The 21690-nt window shown below is 42.3% G+C and overlaps 1 protein-coding gene and 1 pseudogene across 3 annotated transcripts in view; one reads left to right on the forward strand and one right to left on the reverse strand.

The window, feature by feature from the left end:
• The window catches only part of C1QTNF7 (C1q and TNF related 7), a 59657-nt gene extending 44522 nt beyond the window's left edge, over positions 1–15135 (reverse strand). For 2 of the 3 annotated variants that reach the window (XM_074950142.1, XM_074950140.1), the window contains exon 1: positions 14922–15135. The gene's annotated coding sequence lies outside the window, so the exon portion shown is untranslated. Of the gene's footprint in view, positions 1–9386; positions 9557–14921 lie in introns of all 3 variants that reach the window. The other variant, XM_074950139.1, reaches the window with a different exon arrangement.
• Positions 15136–21080: 5945 nt separating this feature from the next.
• On the forward strand, positions 21081–21215 carry LOC141987015 (U2 spliceosomal RNA; annotated as a pseudogene).
• Positions 21216–21690: the final 475 nt, after the last annotated feature.

Raw genomic sequence — 21690 nt, forward strand, 5'->3', positions numbered from 1 at the left:
GGATTTTTCCTTAATTATGAGGAGTTTTTACAGCACAGACGGCATATTTGGTTTAAATGAAACTGAGTTTTACCAGCTGCGCTTTTACCATCCACTGAAATCACACCAAATCAAAATCCAAAAACCGCAGATAAAAACAATCACCACTGATCATTTTTTACAAAAATTGAGAAAAATATTTTTTTAATAATGAAAGAAACTCAAGTGCCATAATCTGAATGCTAAAAAGATTTCCAGCTACCCACAAAAATATCAGCCTTGTTTTTCCAGTAATAAATTTAGTTTTTCCCTTGTCCCCATTGCACATTTCAGTGACGATATTGGAGACTTTTCAATTTCCATTTAAGATTTTAAAAAGCAAATAAGGAATTCTTGGCAGCCTCTGGAAAGCAAACAACTAAGAAGATATTCTGCTGGAGAAAATGGCTTGGTTGAATGTTGGATTAAGAGACGCAGATGAATTAATGAGTTTTTCTCCCAACGAATACATACACACTGACAACAAAGCCCTCCACATCACTGCACTGCCTCATAAACATCTAAGCATCACATTTTAAAAAAAGTTAATTATAAAACAACTTTTAAAAGTTTAAAATTGTTCAATTGTTTCCTCCTCCCCAGGTGCATGAGTCGCTGATGCTACCTCTCTCTGGCAAATTGCCTAGTTACATAAGCATTGGTTCTGCTTCAAGATTTTCATTCCTATATACACATCACCACCCTTGCCCTCCCTTTTTCCCCCACCTATTATTATTTGGAACAAGCACTACCAATCCTAAAGTACTGCCCAAGTCAAGACTCCAGCATTAATGTCTCTCCACTACTTACTTATCTTAGGGTATGTCTATACTACCCACCAGATTGGTGGGCAGTGATCGATCCAGCGGGGATCGATTTATTGCGTCTGGTCTAGATGTGATAAATCAACCCCCAAGTGCTCTCCCATTGACTCCTGTACTCCAGCTCCGCGAGAGGCGCAGGCGGAGTTGACGGGGGAGCGACAGCAGTCGACTCACCGCAGTGAAGACACCACGGTAAGTCGATCTAAGTACATCGATTTCAGCTACGTTATTCACGTAGCTGAAGTTGCGTAACTTAGATCGACCCCCCCCCCGTAAACCAGGGCTTAGATAATTATATGGCCCCATTACTATAACATCTGTATTTAACCCTCACAACACCCCTAGGAAGTAGGGAAGTATTATTATTCCCATTTTATAGAAGGGGAACTGAAGCACAGAGACTCAGTGGATGGGATCTAGGTCACAAAGAAAGTCTGAGACAGACCAGGGAATTGAACCTGGTCTCCCAACTCCTAAAATAGCAGCCTAACCGCTGGACCATACTGTCACAAGAAAATAGCTGCTAGGGCTTTCCCTGTTCTTGCAAAGCAGACATGCTTCCATGTGCATGTCTGAGACTGTGTAATCATATAGACTTCTGGAAGCCTGTGCAGTGGAGCCCTTCTGGAAGCGAGGGTAGGGGAGAAGCTGCTAAAAACTACAAGAGGGCAGAGTACGATAGAGATAAAGGTGAGATATTTCACCCAAGTATTGTGCTATTAGCGTTTGAGGGGATGGTCTGAGATTAGTTAATTTCTTAAGGGACACTTAGTCCCTGTAGTATGACAGACCACTGTGTAATGTTGTATACTACTATAATAAGATAGTGTTGTCTTGCGACAAGACCACAGTCCTGTGAGCAGGGCCGTTCCTAGAGGGGTACAGGGCCTGGGACATAGGCACCGAGTTTCTAATCTGCCTGGGGGTGCTCCCCATGGGCCCTGCCCTGGCCCCACCCCCACTCCACCCCATCCTCCAAAGTCCCACCACCGCCCTGCTTCTTCCCACCCCTGCTTCGCCCCACGCCGCCCCTTCCCGTCCCGACCCCTTCTTGCCCTGCCCCTGCCCTGCCCAGTTCTGCCACCTCCCCAGAGCACACTGAGCCCTTGCTCCCCTCCCTTCCCCCTCAGTGCCTCCTGATGCCGCAAAACACCTGATCCAAGGTAGACACTGAGAGGGAGGGGGAAGCGCTGAGAGGGAGGGGCCTGCCAGTGGGCAGGAGGCGCTGGGGGGAGGGGGAGGGTTTGGTAAGGGGGCTCCTCTCGCCCCCCCAGCCCTCCTGCCGCTTGCCTCCTCACCCCACTTGCCCGCCCATCTCCTGCCTCACCTCCCTGCCTGCCTCCTCAAAATTAGCATGGGACCCCACACAGCACGGGGCCTGGGGCGGTCGCCCCGATTCACCATACCCAAGGGATGACTCTGCCTGTGAGACAAGGCTCTTAGGTTCTCGTCTTGGACTCTGTCATTAAATTGTTTTGTGACCCTTTGACAGTAACTAGAGGCTCCTTGCCTCAGTTTACCAAATGAGTATAATACTTTGCACAGATGTGCAAGCTTTGGTCATTTAAGGTCTAATCCAAAGTGCACTGAAGTCTATGAGTGTCCTTCTACTGACTTCGGTAGACTTTGGATAATGGTTGTTCTTTTTGAGTCATCTTAAACAGCATGGATAGTATCCAAATGAGCGTAATCAACATCAACTCAGGGCATTTTTCCACATGATAATTTGTTACCTAAACAGTTGTCATACAGCTGATTTTTCAGTAAAACTACTTTTAATATTTAACTCGCCCCCACCTGCACATTTACTGTAACTCCTATTTTTTTAAAAATATTATTAGCAAGTTGCCAAAATGGTTGATACATTATTACCAGCATACCAGAGTTTTGTGTACATCAGTTTTGTAAGGACGATAGAATAGTTCACTTTTGGGTCTAAACTGGTTCTCACCAAGAATTAAAAATAATCACGAAACTATTGCACATTGTGGAGTATTTTTTCAACATTTCTGTTTAAAATATTTCTGCACGTAATAGCTTTTTTGAAGAAAATAAGACAAAATTAACAAAAGCTGAAAACAACAATAACAAATCTAAACTAAATGCAACCTCAAGCACAATTTTGACCCTGAAAAAGGAGAAGCGCCAGAGACTCCATGAAGTCCACTAGGGACTTCTCTGCAGTTATAAAATTTATGTGGAGGTGCGCAGATACTATGCTGCTGGGCAGCAGTATCAAACCTTAAGGTAATTATAGACAGACTTTTTCAAATAACTCTTGCTGAATGACAATATTACACAATTGACATTAAACATTCAAGTAGGTTATAGTACATACTATACCATATCCATGTCCACTGGGATATAATAAAATAAGTAATAATAAGAATTAATTAATACGACATTCTGCTTGGATGTAATAAAGTCAGTGGACCAAATTATGGTCTGGTATAAATCCAGAGTAACTCATCTGACTGCTATGGAATTATTCCAGATGTAGACTAGTGTAATGGAGTAGAAGTTGGCCCAATGTTTTTAAACTCCCTTCTCCACCCAGATATATTTTATAGGAACCTCTCATAAATAAATCCATGAAAATACCAGGCTGACTGCATCTGCATTTGAAGTCCTCCATTTGTCAATAGAACAAATGGTGCATGGGGAGCAGCAGTGCAAAATTTCCCCACCAATGTGCTTCAGATCTGTTCTTAAGAGATCACCTCTGAGCATTTAGTTGGGGATCAGTCCTGCTTTGAGCAGGGGGTTGGACTAGATGACCTCCTGAGGTCCCTTCGAACCCTGATATTCTATGATTCTATGAGTCTATGATTCTATGGGAATACAGTGATTATTGTCAGTTAAGCACTGACAGTGAAATCTTTGCTGTACAAGACATAAATAGAGACATGGTCTCTTCCCAGAGGAACTTACAGTCTAAAGAAAGACAGATAGCAAAGGCAATGGTAAAAAAATAAATATATTGGCGTAGTTATGGTAATATCATGATATGGGTTAGTGTCCATGGGGCACACACACTGTGAATAAAGAGACTTGAGTAAAGACTGATAGGTTGCCTAGCTCACTGGGAGGCCACCCTAGGCATAGTGGGTAGCATGGAAGAAGACTCAAATCTGAGAGTGAGAGAAAAAAAGGAAAGGAACAGTGAGAAGAAATGGGGAGAGATAGGAAGTGATAAGAAACAAGGACAAGGATGATGTTGTCTTCAACTCTAAGACTCTGCACAAGAGTCTGAAATAGATTTCAGTGACAGAAGATTTGTGTTGCTTGAAACTATTATTGTTCAAAAATACAAAAGGCCAACCCCTGACCTGGCCAGGGCAGGAAAGGGGGACAGAGCTGTTTGTCTCCTTGAGGAATCCTGTTCGTGAAGGTGAGATTTCTCCAAGAGGCCTGGGACACAGGAATGAACAACATACATCTCCTTGCTTGTGCTTTACTCCTGCAGGGAGTGTATATGCTAGCTGGGCTGGGGACCTAGGCACACCTCCTTAGCTATATACTTTACCCTTTTGTGGATTTGCTGTGCAGGCTGGTGCATTTCCTGGCTGCACTCCCCAGCACACACCTGTGCACTGTGGGTGCAATTCACTGTTGCCTGCCCCTTGTGTAGTCATTTATACCTGGGTGTGGCATGCGAGGCTAGTAGCATTTTGCACTCCCTTTGCATGGGTATAAGTGACAACACAGAGTACAAGGCAGTGATGAATCAGGCTCTATGGAGGTGTCTTGCCTGACTGTTTGTAGGGGATGAAGAGGCTCCCTCACCTTTTTCCTTACACACCCACCCTGTAAGACAGGCCAGAGAAGGCAGGAAATATGACCTGACCTGGCATGATTTTCTTTTATTGTTAAATCAAAGGGCAAAACATAAAAACCATTGGCAATCTCCTCCTGCTCACAGCCTTGCCGAAGGTTTATTTTACTTGATGTATTAAAGCTATTCCAAAAGGGTTAATACTTTCATTTCTAGTGTACTGGCAATACATGATATCCATTGCCAAATGCACTGAGCTTGCTGTCATTTGTCTTATGCCCCAGTAAACAAAACAGCCATTTCCTCCCCCGGCCTTGTCAGTGCAGTTCCTTCGGGTGCTTCTTGAATTATTGCTCCACCTGTGTCCGGCCATCCTGCTCATTTATCAGCAATGTTGTTTTCTCACTCCTTCTTTCTGTTCACTGTTTTCCACCAGTCAACCCCTTTCTTTGTCAATCTGTGACTTGGGAATTGTATCAGCAGTTGGCCTGGAAGTAACAGTCATCTCTGTTGGGTGACTTAGACTCAACTACTTGATCATTTATGCATGTCTTCTAGATGGATTGTCTGTTCTTACTCCAAGAACGCTTCACAAACACAGCCAACAAATTTAATCTAATCTCTTGAGCCCAGTTTACCTGGCATGTCTCTGAAACAGGGCTCAGATGAGAGGAGCTCTGAGTCCAGCACTGATTTGAAACCAATCCAAGATCCTGGTAGTGCTAACACTACATCTTGAGTAATCATCAGCATCTAGATGAATTAGGCTAATTGGTTTTAAAGTAAATCCAATCTGAAGCAAAAGATACCTCACTGACTGCTGCAGCAAATGCTTGAACACGTCAGCAAATCAAAGAAACTTATCTAATCTCATAAAGGAAAGTCTTGTTTCACTCCTCTCTCCAGATGCAGAAGACAGTGTAATTCCACTGCAAAAGCAAGGGGGCAGGATGTGGGGAGTCCACACTGAGCATTGGGGAGCACAGCTGATTGGGAGCCAGACAGGTGAATCCACTGCTGCAGAGAACCACTGGCCATTGCCTCCCATGTCGCAGGAGCTATTGCAACCTCCAGTCTCCAGCAGCGGCTGTACAGTGGCTACGCAGCCTGAGATGAAGAATTCCTTCTCTCCAACCCCTGCAATTCAAAACTTTTTTGTGCACACTTCCGTCATTTGAAATGTGCATTTGGGGAAGCATTTTCCCTGTGTGGCCTAACAAGACAGAAACCTTGTTTCAACCATTTGCAGCAGGGCTGAACAGTTAATAAAACACACTAGAACCAGGTAATACCTAAGAACAGTAATACTGCAGGTAACCACCTACTCATGCAGTTGTTGGAAGAACCCAGATAAAACCTGAAAATTAGCAGAATCAGAGTTTTTTGTTTGTTTGCTGTAATGTGCTTTATGGTGGTTGTCCGAAAGTCTGCTCTTTGCCCACTGCTTTAGCTGCCTATTGTTGAGTGAACTGAGTTCAGCTTGTGGTTTAAATTTGGAAGCAGTCAAGGGCTCAACCTTTAAGTATCACACCAAACTTTAGGCACCCTACACTATGTTTCCTCTTAGGTTTGCAGATCCATAGAGCCTTTTTGCAGAGGTCTAGCAAGATGAAGTGTTTGTACTTTTGCTCCTGTGTCTCTGATGCTCCTTCCTGACATTTGAAGAGTCCCCGGGCTGGCCTCTTTTAAGCAAGGTTTTAAAGTGTTCCCCCCCACCAACAGAGGTCACACAGCTGGCTTTATGTTTTATCTGTGTAAGGTTTTTCATTATTCATTTATTTGGTACTTTCTGACATGGTTTGGCAACCCAGCCTCTCTGGAGAAACTCCAGGTGTCACATGGACTTGCTCTGTTCTTTATACTGCTCCATCCTTCATCCAGCCCTGCCCGCCTAAAAACTCCAATTTTCTTCTGTAGATAGCTCCTGCACCTCAAACTCCCACAGGCTCTTCTTTACCTTTTATCTAAATAGACAAGACAGTCAAAGAGTGGGAGAAAGGAGACATTGTTCCCCTACTGTTATTCACAGGGAACTGAGGCACACAAAGATGAAGTGACTTTGCCCAAGGTCAGAGAGGAAATCTGTGGCAGACATTGGAATTGACCCCCGGCTTCTTGAGTCCTAGCTCATTGCCATAACGACAAGGCCATCCTTCCTTTCTAGCATCTAGTATACCATTTTAGTTTGTGAACTCCTCACATTATTGTAATAACTGTCAAGGCCAGAACAATTGAAAAGATCATTCACACCCTCTTATTAGCTGGAGCTCCATTCTTCCTTGGTGCACTTACTTATTTATAAATATTTCTGTGGTGCTCATCTGAGCACACTGCTTAGTAGTATAGCATAAATCTTAGCCACCAACACAGCTCCCTGTTGAACACACCAGATTTACCCATTAGTCTTGTGGCATTGCTATTAATGGTGTAGCCCAATGTCCAGGGTTCTTCAGCAGCAGCAGCAGGGGGAACTACAAGTTGTGGACTACAAACTACTGCATGGTATGAGAGCTCCCTGGTTCCTGCCAGGAAGTCCCCTCTGCCCTTCCCGCAGAAAGTCTCAGCACTGACGGGAGCTGGGAGCATCAAGCAAGCAAGCAGAGAGGAAGCTGCTGGACTGTAATCCTATTCTGTGTTTCCTTACGCAGGACCGGCTCTAGGCACCAGCAAAGCAAGCACGTGCTTGGGGCGGCACATTTCCAGGCGCAGCATTCCGGCCAGCCTTTTTTCCCCCCCCGGCCCCACTCAGTCAACCAATGAACCCCTGCGTGGGGTGGGATGGCAGGCTCAGCGTGGGGGTCCCGGCCCGGGGGCAGTCCCTGCCCTGGCCCCCCACCACTGGGGGAGTGGACGATGCATCTCCTCCCTCCTTGCCCGCCCCTGCCACACGTGTCACAAGCAGTAGAGGAGCCGGAGCCGAGCGGAGCCCGGAATCGGGGCCGGACCTGCGGCCAGTAAGGGACCCGCTGCCCCGGGCAGCTCGGCGCTGGGCAGGCGCCCCTGGTCCTCCCCCCTCCCCGTGGCTGACCCGCCCCCCAGCAGTCCCTGGTCCGCCCCCCTCCCTGCGGCTGACCCGCCCCCCAGCCGCTCTGGCGGTTAGTCCCCTCTGCAGAGGTGGGGCCGGGTCTGAGATCGGATTGGGGGCCCACCGGCAGGATGTACAGCCCCGAGCACCTCACTCCAAACACTGCTATAGCATTACACATTCTTTTAACATGACCAGTATCAGTGGCTTCTGGTGAGCGCAGTTCCTCAAAACTGAAATTACTAAAAAATTATTTGAGGTCCACCATGTCTCAAAATCGTTTGTCAGGACTCGCATTAATTTCAATTGAAAGTACCATTGCGCAAAATTTAGATTTCACTGAATTTTTAAAAGACTACGCAAGTATAAAAACCAGAAAAATTCAGTTCATATAAATTCTTTTAATTTATGAGAAACTGGGCGCACCGGAAGACACTAACATTTTTCATTACAGTGTATAGTTGAACCCCAAATTGTTTGTAATTGTGATTTTGTTAAAATTAAATGAATACACTAGTAGGAAATTGTTTTATTTCACTCAGTACAAATTTTCTGTTTTCATTTTTTTAACGTTAAACAGTCAAAAAAACCCAAAAACAAAACAAAAAAAATTGCAAAGTGCAAACGTGTAAAAGCCAAAAAAAAAAAAAAGGGCGGGAGGTGGGGGACGGCCAAAATTTATTTTGCTTGGGGCAGCAGAAAACCTAGAGCCGGCCCTGTCCTTATGGAATACAACTTTGTTCCTGGTGGTTTGTCTCAGTGGGTCCAGTCTGTGGTGAATACGCATTGACACATAACGCAGAGCACACTGGGGAGCCTCAGGCTTGGTTTCCCAAAGTTATGCAAAAAGCCACAAGGTTGGGTTGCCAACTTTCTGACCGAAGAAAACAAACACCCTTGCCACGCCCTTTCTCCGAGGCCCCGCCCTGCTCACTCCATCCCACCTCCCTCCGTCGCTCACTCTTCCCCACCCTCGCTCATTTTCACTGGGCTGGGGAGGGTCCCTTTTTGACTCGGTGTTCTGTTGAAAATGTTGAAATGTTGAAAAATCATGAGTCAGGCTCACCAAAAATTGTAAGATTGGCTTTAAAATCATGAGATCATGTAAAAATAATAGATCTGGTGTTCTTTTTGCCTTCTGCTGCTTGAGCCTTTAGGGTGCACTGGGTTCACATTTTGAAGCTTTCTCCACACAGCCAGGAGAACTAGAAACTTACTTTTTCTTTAAGAATGAAGGCTGAAATCGTCACATATCTACTTGACTCCAAGAGCTTGGACTTTAAGGAAAAGAATAATTATCATGAGACTCGTGACAAAATCATGAGAATTGGCAACACTGCTATCTTGAACAACCTCAAACGGGAATGGTGAACAGAAGGGGGGGCCGGTTACACTTGGAAAAAGTCCGTGACAAAAAACAGCTGGAATAATCATAGTGAGAAACAAACAAGGTAATATATTCCAACACTCCAGCCTAATTGCACTGCTCAGTGCATGTACTATGAATCCATGTAACAATTTACAAGATGAATCCTTATAAATGGAAAAAATCAGCTATGCTATGAAGCACAAATCAAAATAACTACTCAACGTTGGAAACGCAACTAATGGAATTAAGAGCCAAAGTACAGAAGTACTTTTATCCCTGCTAGTTTTCAGTTTGGGAAGGCTGCTGTGCTGTGAGGTTACACTAGTACATTATACCTTGTATCTGCGTATGCATGATTGGGGTAGGAGCACGTACCTGGCTTTTTGCTAATTTTTGAATGGCCGCAGCATTTAAATTCTTCTTCCCTCTTGTCTTATTTCTTCAGTTGGGAAAAAGGTCCACTGTCCCTCACTACATACTAGCACTTGTTTTCAAAATGTTCTTTCCTTGTCTTCTTCAGTTATAGTTAAATGTTATAATTAGGTCTAGAAAAAATAGGGACAAAAGAGTGACAGTAATTTGAGACAAAGCAAATTCTCAGTGAGTGAACTGATTGAGCAAGAAACAATCTCCCTTCCTCTCCCCGCAGCATCTGAACAACACATGGCTGCTTTCCATAGTTTGTTTCAGTTTGGAAACTGAAGATGGAGCCGTTAGATGCATCTGGTGTCCCTGTGGAGGTGATAGAAAACACTGGCAGCAATGTAGACAAGATGGTAGAAGCCATATGAAGCAAAAACTAGCCAAGCATGAAGTCTGCATTACCACGTGAACTTCAAGAGCAGTGCTAAACACCATCACAAAAGATACTGATTCTCAAAGCTACAGGGAAGTGATGCACGGCTATAATATGTCGTACACAGACACTTTAGGAAAAAGACACTAATAATCTAGAAAATACTGCAGCACCGCAAGAAGGAAATACCTAAAACCTAGCCGTAACAGAGGACAGCAGGCTTATCTGAAGGTGAAACTCCACAAGGACAAGTTTTTAGTGTGATGTACATAGTGGCTTTGACTACACAAGCGAAGTTAATTAAAAGTTGGAAGAGTTCATGTGGCTAAATCTTACACTGAAAAGCTCCTTCTTAATGCTGAGATACCAGAGGGCCATTTTGCCCCTTCCATGGGAAAACCCACAGGAAGTGAAGTACCACACAGTGAGCAGATTCATGGGACTCTTTGTAGACCTGGTGGGACTTAATTGTCTTTCACACCAAGTTTGCAAAAAAAAAAAAAAAGGCATTTAGATTTATCAGAAGTTCAAAGTAATCCAAAATTAAATTGCAGCATTTGTATGAGAGCCCTCAGTCGACTTGAGAGCACTCCTGGGAGGCATCAGACTAGAGCAAGTGCAGGACAAATCTTGTCATAGCAGTATGGAGAAGTCAACAGGACCGTCTGTCACTCTGCCTACCACAGGGATCCCACTAACCACACCTCTCCCCAGTTACTGTGGTGCCACGTTGGGCCTCCACACGCCATCTGACAGCTTCTTCATGAGCCAAGATCCTCCAAAGACCATTAGATTCTGGGGGAGAATGGTTTGTGTGATGACAACATTCACCATAGCAGAGAATGCTGCAGTTTTTCTTTGTGGAGGTGGACTCGTTTACACCAACTGAAGGGATGAATGTGGGGGGTATAATCTTCCCCAGAGGCAAACCCTTGGAATCCACTCCCTAAGAGAACAAAAGCAGATCCAAGATGCCCACCTGCAACGCCATGCAAGTTACCCAGCTCTGCCTAGGGCCCCCTCTGTCTCACTTCAAGCTGGGCCCCAAAAATCAAGTGATAGTGCACTTGACTCCCACTGAGGTTATTGGTAGTTCCAATGATGCTCAGAGCATGCTATACCTAGAGGAAGAATGATCCAATGATTAGGGTGCTATCTGGGGATTCAGAAGACCCAGATTCAAATCCCTATTCCCCCAGAGAGTTCTTTGGCATAACAATTAGTCTTGCCTCAGTTCTCCCATCTGTAAACTCTGGGATGTTATATGAATAGATACATTAAAGATTATGAGGTGCTCAAATACTACAGAAATGGGAGTGGGGGTCATATGAGTACCTAAAATAGATACCTGTGCAGTAGGGCTCTACACGGGAAACAGAATTTTGACTTAATCTGTTAGAATGCAGATTGAAGTGAAAGAAGTTTGGCATGCCCCCAAAAGTAGATTAACAGGATTTATTTAAAAGGTCCTTTCTGCAAACAATGTCGCTGTCAGGTAGCAGAGTGCCACCTGGAATGTTTAGTGCATTAACGTGTTCACAGCCTTTAAACAGTCACAATTTAAAAGAGAAAAGCATCCCAAGAGTCTCATATTTCAGCCAACTCTCTCCCACTTTTCAGAGTAACAGCCGTGTTAGTCTGTATTCGCAAAAAGAAAAGGAGTACTTGTGGCACCTTAGAGACTAACCAATTTATTTGAGCATAAGCTTTCGTGAGCTACAGCTCACTTCATCGGATGCATACTGTGGAAAAGTACGGAAGATCTTTTTATACACACAAACCATGAAAAAATGGGTGTTTACCACTACAAAAGGTTTTCTCTCCCCCCACCCCACTCTCTTGCTGGTATTTTTTCATGGTTTGTGTGTATAAAAAGATCTTCTGTACTTTCCACAGTATGCATCCGATGAAGTGAGCTGTAGCTCACGAAAGCTTATGCTCAAATAAATTGGTTAGTCTCTAAGGTGCCACAAGTACTCCTTTTCTCTCCCACTTGGTATACAAATTCCTAACCTTTGTGTCATCTAGTAATAATAGTCATTGTGGGCCATCAGGACGAAACCTACTTAGATCTGTTTTTATTTATATTTTTTCCCGACAGTATCAGACACAAAATAGATCTTAACGCTTCCAAAATAAAGACACAGGAATTGCCACACTGGGAAAAGCCAACGGTCGGTCTAGGCCAGTACCCTGTCTGAGACAATGGCCGGTCCCAGCTGTTCAAGAGAAAGATGCAAAAACCCCTGCAGGAAGCAATTATCAGCAATAGACAGTATCAGCTTTCCATTGTATGAAGTCCTGATGGCATTGTAATTGAAAAATTCCAAACCATTAATCAGAATGAGGTTCTTATACTCTAGCAGGTCAATGCTGGTGCTTTCCATGAGTATTAAATCCACGTTGGTAACAATTCTTACGTTATTTTTAATTTAAAAATGTACTGTACATATGCAATAATCTGTTTCTAAAATCAACTAATTCAGTTTTAAACAATATTCTCATGTCACAGGCTGTCTGCAGAGTTCCATAAAAAAAATAACAACCCTGTTTAAGTCTGAAAGTGGGGGAAGGGTGGGAAGGAGAAAGGACTTCAGTGGGGCCAGGATCTCACCCTTATATTTCCAACTTATGTTCCAAAATCTATTTCTAGGCTAAGATCTTACATTCTCAGATTACTCACAGAGCAGATTTCATAGATATCGCAGCTCTTGAAAATAAGGTTTTAGAATAAAAATGCAAACGTCTTAGGTATTGCCACAGGCACTGCATTATTTTGTCTAAGAAATTTTACCATAATGAAATTTCAGCCTTTTTACTACATATACATCAGAGTCAAAATTCAGTCTGCAGTTATACTGCTGCAACTCCACTCACTCCTCACTTTGATTGCTTGCATTGACTAAGCTTGCACCAGACTCGTGCATCTGAAAACAGAATTTGGCACTCAGTTTCTAACTTGAAAATGTTACACAGATTGAGTAATGGGGCAAAAATAGCCCACAACAAAACATCTTAGATGACATGCGGTTTATGAGTTTGTGGGCTAGGAAATGACATCATGCACCCAGACATAGATGCTCTTCATTCACTGGATCAGTTCTGTATGGTGAGACCCCATACATTCCTGCTCATAGAAAAAATACACAGCAGAATATTTGAAGATGTTAAAAAAAATCCAAAGCTATAACCATCTGCTTATCATAGACATCTGCTGCATCAAAGCAACAGACTATGAAAGTTTCAGAAAGTTTTTCTGCTCAGAAGATGTATTTGCTGCCAAGAGATTAATAAAACACATGAACACACACAGATTCTGAAAATACAACCTATGTTCTTACTGGAGTAATACTTTTCTGACTAGGGATGAGTTGGCCATGAAACTGAGCAAGAAAGGGAAATAAAAGAATCTCATCTTCAATTTGAACCTGAATGTTTTTTCACACTCAGAACATTTGTAAACATTTCCCACTACTCCCTGAATGACTGAGACTTCTGCCTTTCCGGTGAATCTTCTGGCATCCCCACCTCTATCTAATAACTCCTTATTATCCCTATAACCTTCTAATATGCTACTGTTCCCACCCTGCAAGCTCTCTCACACTGAGCCGCATCCTGTTCCCACTCCAGTCAAAGAGAGTTTTACCTTCAGCTTAACTCTCCACAGCTTTACCTTCAACCTCAGCTCTCCAGTCAACCCATCCATACATTTGAAGCCCTGATTCAAACCTCAGTGAAGTCAGAGTGTCTTTCCATTGACTTCAGTATTCTTTGGATCAGGCCCTTGTACTTCCTTCACCCCCATAACTTCCCTGTCTCTAAAAGCAAAGAACAGTCATGGGGGAGAGAAAGAAGAAACTAAGGTTTGTGGAAGGATTGGGAATGGCAACAAGCTCTTTGAAGCAGGGGCAATCTCTTTGCATCTGCAGAGCACTTGGCACAATGGGTTACTGTGGTAACAAATGATAAATAATGATAACCAGTATCGCCAGGTGGGAAGATGCCAGATTTCCAGGGCCTTGTGCCTTTCAGAGTGTTGCATGAATGGAGGGAGAGGCCTCTCTCAAGGTACTGATGGACAGGCACTGGGAGGGAAGGAGAGATGAAAGTCGGAAGGACAGGGTGCTTTAGCAAACCTGCAGGGAGCTGGGAGTCTGAATGAGAGGAGACATCGTGAAGTTTTGGACAGGCTTCTGATGAACCACTGAACTTTTGATTTCACATGAAACTAAATCTGCCCTGCTTAATAAAGACACTTAGTTTGGGGAACCTTTGGACACAACAATGGTTCATCATTCACACTTCTTACTATCTGCAGGTATGAAATCAATACAAGAACAGGCCAGACCCTCTAGTCCTTACTTTGGCATATTGATGTCAGCGGGATTTTGCCCTGAGTTAAGAATATGGAGGAACTGTGGGATCTGGCTCAATGTTAATAAAATATGTGACTGCACTACGCTGAATCTGGAAGAGCAACAAAAAAACCAACCCTTCAAATGACTCCACAACAATGACTACTTCAGAACTTAAATACGAACAAGAAAAATGAGACGAGCTTTTATCAAGCATCCAAAAGTGTCTGATAATGCCTTTTCATGTTCTTTTTGCTGAACAGTCAGTGCCCACCCAAACCTAATGGCTACAACATGTAAGTCACACCAATAACCCTTGTTCAATGCAGTTCATACCATGCTACTGGACTCTGACATTTCTGTGAACACTTGCTTTCTACTAATCACTCTTATTTACACAGGTTTTACATTTTGCTGTCAGCTTCACATTGTCCTTGAAAACATGGTATGGAATCAAAGAAACTGAATCATTCTCCATGCAGATCACAAATGGAGAACAGCACTCTCAGTGAACTTAAAAGCAAAGAGAGATTGATCAGCGTACAGACTCTGCTCCTATCACAGTTCACACACAATTCATTCTTAGAATATGCAAAGTTATTTATCGTGCACACGGGCATGCATTATTCAGTGCAACACTGCTAGATAAAAACAGACATAGCATAACCAAACCCATTTGAAATTTGGGTTGCTTAAGCATCTTTATGAGGCAAGAGAATAAAGAAAGTTTGCTTCAGAGAAATGAAGCCCTTTACTTACATGCCTTGCAAGAGCTTCCAGCAGCTGGAGTCTCTGAATTATAGTGAATGCAGATGTTGTACTGAAAACCCCCTAACTTTGGCACCGAAGACTATACATAACTGTCTGGTGCTTCAGATTGATAAGTAATTTCCTGATTCCCCTTTAAAAATATTCTCACGTACTTTTTTTTTATTTTTATCAGTGGTGCACACTGACAACAGAATGCAAAGCAGACAGTCTATCAGTTGTTACTGAGGAAAGAGTTCCCTGCTGGTTGAATAAAAAAAAAGAATCCTTGACCTTGGCAACTAGAATAAATCTACTATATCTGTTGGCCCACTCCTCAGTGCATATTTGAGCAGTAACATAAGAATGAACAATTTTAGCATAGGAACTGTGGTATGACATTTTAAACATTGGTAAGTTATATGAACACTACTTCCTGCAGAGACACACTGGGGTAACTGCATTGTGCATGTTTTCAGCTTTTATTTTGTTCACAAATGCAACAACCTCCTTTCTTTGATTTCACAAATACCCAAGCCTGAGGGTTTTCAGATTCTGCGCCTTCCGTTTATTCTCATTAATAGTCCTAAACAGGTTACTGTTGCTTTTCTGTTATAAACCTGGATTTTCTAGGAGTTTCAATATCTTAGCCGGTAAGTGCAACCCAGACTTAAACGTGGCATTCATGATATCATACATAGCCTGGGAGCAGTCTTTTACAGATTTCTCCCTTCTCCAAAAATGAGGTTTTTTTTTCCTTTTTTTCTCTTTTTTGTTTGTTTGCCATTTCAAAAATATCTATAGCTTTTGTAAAACAACAAGACAAGCATTTGGAGCAAGTGCCAGTGGAGCAAATGGTTAGACTGTGTATCAAGCAAAAGACAATAATCCAGACCAAAATATTTAGCTATAAGCTTTGAGTAGAAAGAAGATCCATGCTCTTCGAGGGAAGATCTGCAAAAAACAATGGGCAAATAGTATTAAAACATTCCAGGTCAGTTCCTCATTTTAAATGTTAGTCTTTCAGTTGCCTGTTCAGTGAGATTTTCCTTCCAGTATATAATAAATATAAATATAATATAGTATAATATAAATAAAGGAGTAAGGAAAACACCCTTTCTGTAATAGTAATTGTTTTTATAAGCAAGAACCCATTCTGACTCTCCCTTTATATCTTTACTGTGGTGCTGAACAACACACCTGTTTTAGCCTCCCTCCTACAAACCCTAACTCATGTTAATAATTCTTAAAGGTGAAACATGCCATTGTGCAAAAGGCGAATACAAGGCACAGGCAACACTTCAACTCCACTTATGCCCTATTTTGAGGTCTTAAGAGGGATGTATGTGGTCCCTCTTCTGCTGCTCTGTGCACAGGGGTGAATGTCACCCTCATCGGCTTTTACAGTATACAGAGTGAATGAAATCCTGTTTCCATTAAACTCAATGGGAATTCTGCCATTAAATTCAGCAGGGCCAGGATTCGGCCCACCATGCATTTCAGGCCGTATTTGGGCAGATGTAGAACAATTTACAGACCAGAGAATCTATTCTCTTTTCAAAGCATATGTACAGTTTCTATACCATGATCCACAGGACCGGTGCTATTCCCCCAGCTTTGGAACAGTCTCTCGGAGGAACCTCATGAGCTCTGTTTAGCAAGTCCAGATGAGACAGCACAGCCTACTGGTAGAGAGACTTGTATACGCTTCAGGATTAATGAACCTCACCAAGTATTCATGATGACACTCAAGGAGCATTTTCAAAACGGTGGGGTATATTAGTCAACTGGAACACAGCACAGGAAATCCTTAGGTTAGCATAGAGAAATGGAAGCTAAAGCATAGTCCATTCTGGTCATCCCAGAGCCCCAGCCAAGTTGTAGTGAACTCCATTTTCAGGCTCTCAGTCTCCCTCTGACCTCATTCCTTTGTCAGTTCCCAGGTGAGAGCTCCAAGTTCCTTCCAGAGTCAATTTATGCCCCACCTCACACCTTCCAGTCCTTTGTTCTCTAGCTGGGGTTTCTGCTCAGCTTCCCTGCTGAGAGTATCAATCCATGAGTCATTGGAGTTTGCATCTTCCCCCAGGAATCCTTGTTGATTTGGGTCAGTTTCAGCAAGTCCCTTAATGACTCTATTCATACCACCCAGACAGGAAGGTGACACACACACCTATATCTCTTAATCTGCCATGAGAGCAAACAATCCTTTTCCCTCCACTGGGTAGCCATGCAAAATGTAGGGGGAAACTGTGGCACACATAGGTGTCATAAAAATATTACAGAAAAGTCCCACTTCATCATATCCTATTAACATTGAAAATGACTGGAAGATTGAGAAGACAATGGGTGAAATCCTGGCCCCATTTAAGTTAATGGCAAAGCTCCCATTGACTTAGAGCCAGGGTTTTACCCAACATATCACAAACTGAAGTTGTTCTCATAGCCCATTGATTTTCTTTATTTTCATTCACTACATTTGATATATTTGATTCTCAAAGTGACCCCACCGGTGATAGTTTATCCAAGAGCAAGAGGGGGTCATATCAGTATCTTTCTTCATCCTTGACATTAGAGGCATCTTCCCCTTTGATGTGAGAAGAGAAGTCTCTTTATGTTAGCATTCTGATATCTTGTTTCACATAGCTACCACTCTGGTAGGGCACATAAGTAGAAGAGATGATATAGCAACGAAGTCTACTTTGGTTGCAAAGTACCTGGTACATTTTTGGTATACACACACAAAATCATAAGAAGAACATTAAACTACAAAATTATTATACATGATATTTATTCATCTTTTCAAGGTTTTGGAAAAATCAATCGAAATGACAAGTCTCACCTGAAAGTAGAAGGAAGAGCTCCTGCATTCACTGTACTGTAGAGCTGATCAAAAAAGGAAAAACTGTCTCACAAAGTTTTTTCAAAAATGTTAACAAAACCTTTTCAAATGTTGAAATGTTTAAGTTTTGTTTTTTGGTGTTTTCCGCCTTTTCATGTTACCAGTGAATACAGCAGAATGAATGATACCCCAGGGTCTTTCCTCCCACTTCTTTTCCCTTTTGACACTCTGTAACTTTTCCAAAGTTGAGGAAGTTTTGATAAACTACAGAATAGCAAAAGAAAAGAAATGAAAAAAGAAAGAACAGCTGGTCCTCATTTATTCTACTGTATTCAGTGGCAAAAAAAGAGAAAAGGGAAAAACAAAAACAAACCCCAAAATTTCAAAACATCAACATTTCAAATTTTCTGGTTTTAATGAAAAAAAAAGATTTTTTTTAAAACGGCAAGCTTTTTATGGACATTTTCAATTTCAGAAAAAGATCATGTTTTGTTGAGAAAAAAATTAAAATGAAAAAGTACGAGGAGCTCAATCGTCCAGTACCTGACATCACTTTAATGTTGTCAAAGGGTCTCCACAACTTTCTAAACGTTTTAAATTTGGATTGTCAAGATCTTCTTTGAACTTCAGTCGTGGTCTCTTTTTTATTTGTAAACTTTATTGAAGGCATTAAAACACAGGCACAACTTCAAAGCCTGGTTTATTTGTAATTGAGATGCCTTTTCCAGTTATAGCTGGCTATTGAACAATGATATATTGAGTTGAATGAGAGAAGAGTTCTCACTCCCCAATATAGTTTCCATTTATATCCACTTCCTCTCTTAAATTTCGTAAATTTTAGGTTTTAAGCATCTCCTCATTTCAACCCTTCCCCTTTCATCTCTTTCCACTGCTTTGCTCTTTCCCTTCTTATCTGCCTACTGGCTTTAAAAAGCAAAATGCAATAATTCACTGAATGTGTGTGTTGAAATGCAAATATACTTAAAACTGTTGGCTTTTTAGTCTAATCAATACTTCTTCAGCTAGGGGGTTACTTTAAAACTGGTATGGATACAAATAACTATCTCAATACAGGAAAATCATCTCAGATGGTCCTGGTTCAAGTTGCACACTAAGAAGTGGGCTTATACCCAGCAGTGGCACCACAGTGCTGCACTAGAGGGATGAGACAAACAAACCACTGTCCTTTTCACCCTTTTCCATTGACTACTGAGGTACAAGTTGAAGGGCCAGGTTTTCAGATGGTGTAAATCAGCCTAATTTCTGTGAGATAAATAGAATTACACCAGCTAAGAATCTGACCTGAAGATCCTCTGGCACTTTTCAAGAAGAGTAGGTGATAAACGTAATACTCCTGATAACCTTATTGCCTCATAGGGCAAGTCTTTTTATTACCAAACCTGCAACATTCCGTGATCAATTCATCATCCATGCCTTCATTAACTCTCACAGGGTCTATTGCAAATCCTCTCCCTGTGTGCTCCCACCTCACATCTCCATTCGCTACACTCCAGTTATATTGCCCAACCTGCTGTCTTTCTTCTTAGACATACAGAGAAGTACACCACCATCATCCCTGTCCTCAAATTACTCCGCTGGTTGCCGTTCATTTCAGGGTCCAGTTCAAATGTTCCGACTTTGTTTTTCACTTTTCGTGGGCTAGCCCTATACTACCTAATGGATCTTGTTTCAGATCTCCCCTTCACTCCCCTAGCTCTGCTCTCACTCCTCTCAGCCCCTTCACCTAGTTTTTCCACTGCTACTGCAAGAGCCTTCTCTTCTGCAGCTCCTGACATCTGGAACAGTCTTCCTGAGTCACTCTGCCTCAGACTCTTCCTCTTTATTAAGATTTGGTCTACACTAGAAAGTGAAGTTGATCCAGATACATCATTCAGGAGTGTGAAAAATCCATACTCCTGAACAGTACAGTAAAGATGACCTAAACCCTGGAGTAGATAGTACGAGGCTGACGGAAGAATTCTTCCGTTGACCTGTCTACCTCCTCTCGGGGCAGAGAACCTCTCCCGTCGGCCTAAGTAGTGTGGAAAATTAAGTGCTACAATGGTGCAGCCTCAGTGCTGTGCCGCTAAAGTGTTTCAAGTGTACACAAGCCCTCCGTCATCAGCAAACATATCTTTTCTACCTTGTTCATGCATTTTAATTTAACTGTGCTATTATTTTTCATTCAGCTTCATAGCTGTACTTTTGTTTATTTTTAGTTTGTAGAGTGTTTGAGATGTAGTTTGTATGAACAATGTTAAACAAAACAGGACTGCTTATGAATTCAGGTTTCAGGAACTGACCCTAATGTTGTAGTATGCTGGCTTTAACATCCAGTGAAGTCTGTGTGCTAGTCCTGAGTGGCAATTGTTTGTTTAGACAGTCGCTGCACAAGCACTTATCCAATATCTTGTAAAGGACTTTGAGATTCTGAGAATAAAGCACTATTGAAAACTAAATCCGATTCTGTTCTATAATTACATTTTCAGTACAAATATCTGGAGCACACAACCAGTTTCAGAGCCAGCTAGCCACAAGTGTGCTTCTATTGTTAATCCAAGGATTCTGCTTTTAGTAAAGAGAAATGATTCAGTGTGCAATGCACCTTGAGCATGTGCGCACATGCTGTTAGTTTGTTCCCAGTACTCAAGTCTGCATCAGCCATAACACAGCTGTGTAAGCTGGAAAAAGCATTCTGCGGGCTTTGTTTTGCACTATGATTGTACGTGATTGTCTCACTGTAGGAGCAGTATGCTGTGTTCTGTAGCTGTGTCAGTCCCAGGATATTAGAGAGACGTGGTGGGTGAGGTAATATCTTGTATTGGACCAACTACTGTTGGTAAGGGAGACAAACTTTTGGGCTTACACAGAGCTCTTCTTCAGGTCTGGGTAGGAACAGTAGACAGCAGACTGCATTTTATTGCTAGGTTTAAAGTGACAACTGTTTTAGCAAGGATTATATGTGCATTCACAGATGTGTCAGGATTGTAGGTGGGTTCTTACAGCTGCAATATTTTTGATTGTTCTCTGGTAACATCGTGATGACTCCAGAGACCATTGGCCAAATACTCAGAAGTGAAGCAAAGGCTGAATGAAAGGAAGAAAAATGCATTGAAATGCAGCAGGGCTGGGGGAAGGCTTCCTCAACCTCATAGTTACTGCAGGGCCCAGAATGTGCAGAGTTGTCACATAGGCATTTTCCATAGCTCAGAGTCCCCCACACAGGTTATGACTTAGCTTTCCAGCTGAGTGAAATTGTGCCACTTCTACTGGAATCTCGCCTTATATAGGCTCAGAACCTTGCTCAGGATTTGGTTGTATCTTAGTATCTGATATTTATGGAGGAAAACGAAACACCACCTTTTATTAAATGGATTTTTGAAACAGGGAGATGGAATAGGAGCTTGCTCCATCCACTCCATGCATCAACCTGGTATTACGATGCTTCCAGGAATGGTGCACTTCCCATCTGGCAGAATATTCTGGTTAAAAGAAAGTGAAAAATAATTGTTGTGTTACTGTCTTGTTTGTAACGTTAATATATTTCTCATTTATTGTGGGTTAGTTATTTGTATTTTGTTCTTAGTGGAGTTGCTGGAGGCTGGGAGCTGCTTTTCTTAATTTTACTTTACTGTTGTTTACAGGCCATTTAAGTGACTCTTTTCTTAGTCTATTCTATGTAGGTGCTCCCACTGCTCTCATTAGTGTATCTTCCAAAAGTGTGTGGTTTGGATCAGTCTTTCCTCTGTAAAAAGAAAAGGAGCACTAGTGGCACCTTAGAGACTAACTACTAGTACTCCTTTTCTTTTTGCGAATACAGACTAACACAGCTGCTACTCTGAAATCTTTCATCAGTGTCTCCACAGAAGAGAATTTTTCCATCCCTTTCCCCTTGAGAAAATGTCACTGTTTTAGCTTAGGGAATAGTCTCTGTAAATGTTT

Source organism: Natator depressus, chromosome 4 (genome assembly GCF_965152275.1).
Source record: "Natator depressus isolate rNatDep1 chromosome 4, rNatDep2.hap1, whole genome shotgun sequence".
In the NCBI taxonomy this organism is placed as follows: domain Eukaryota; kingdom Metazoa; phylum Chordata; order Testudines; family Cheloniidae; genus Natator; species Natator depressus.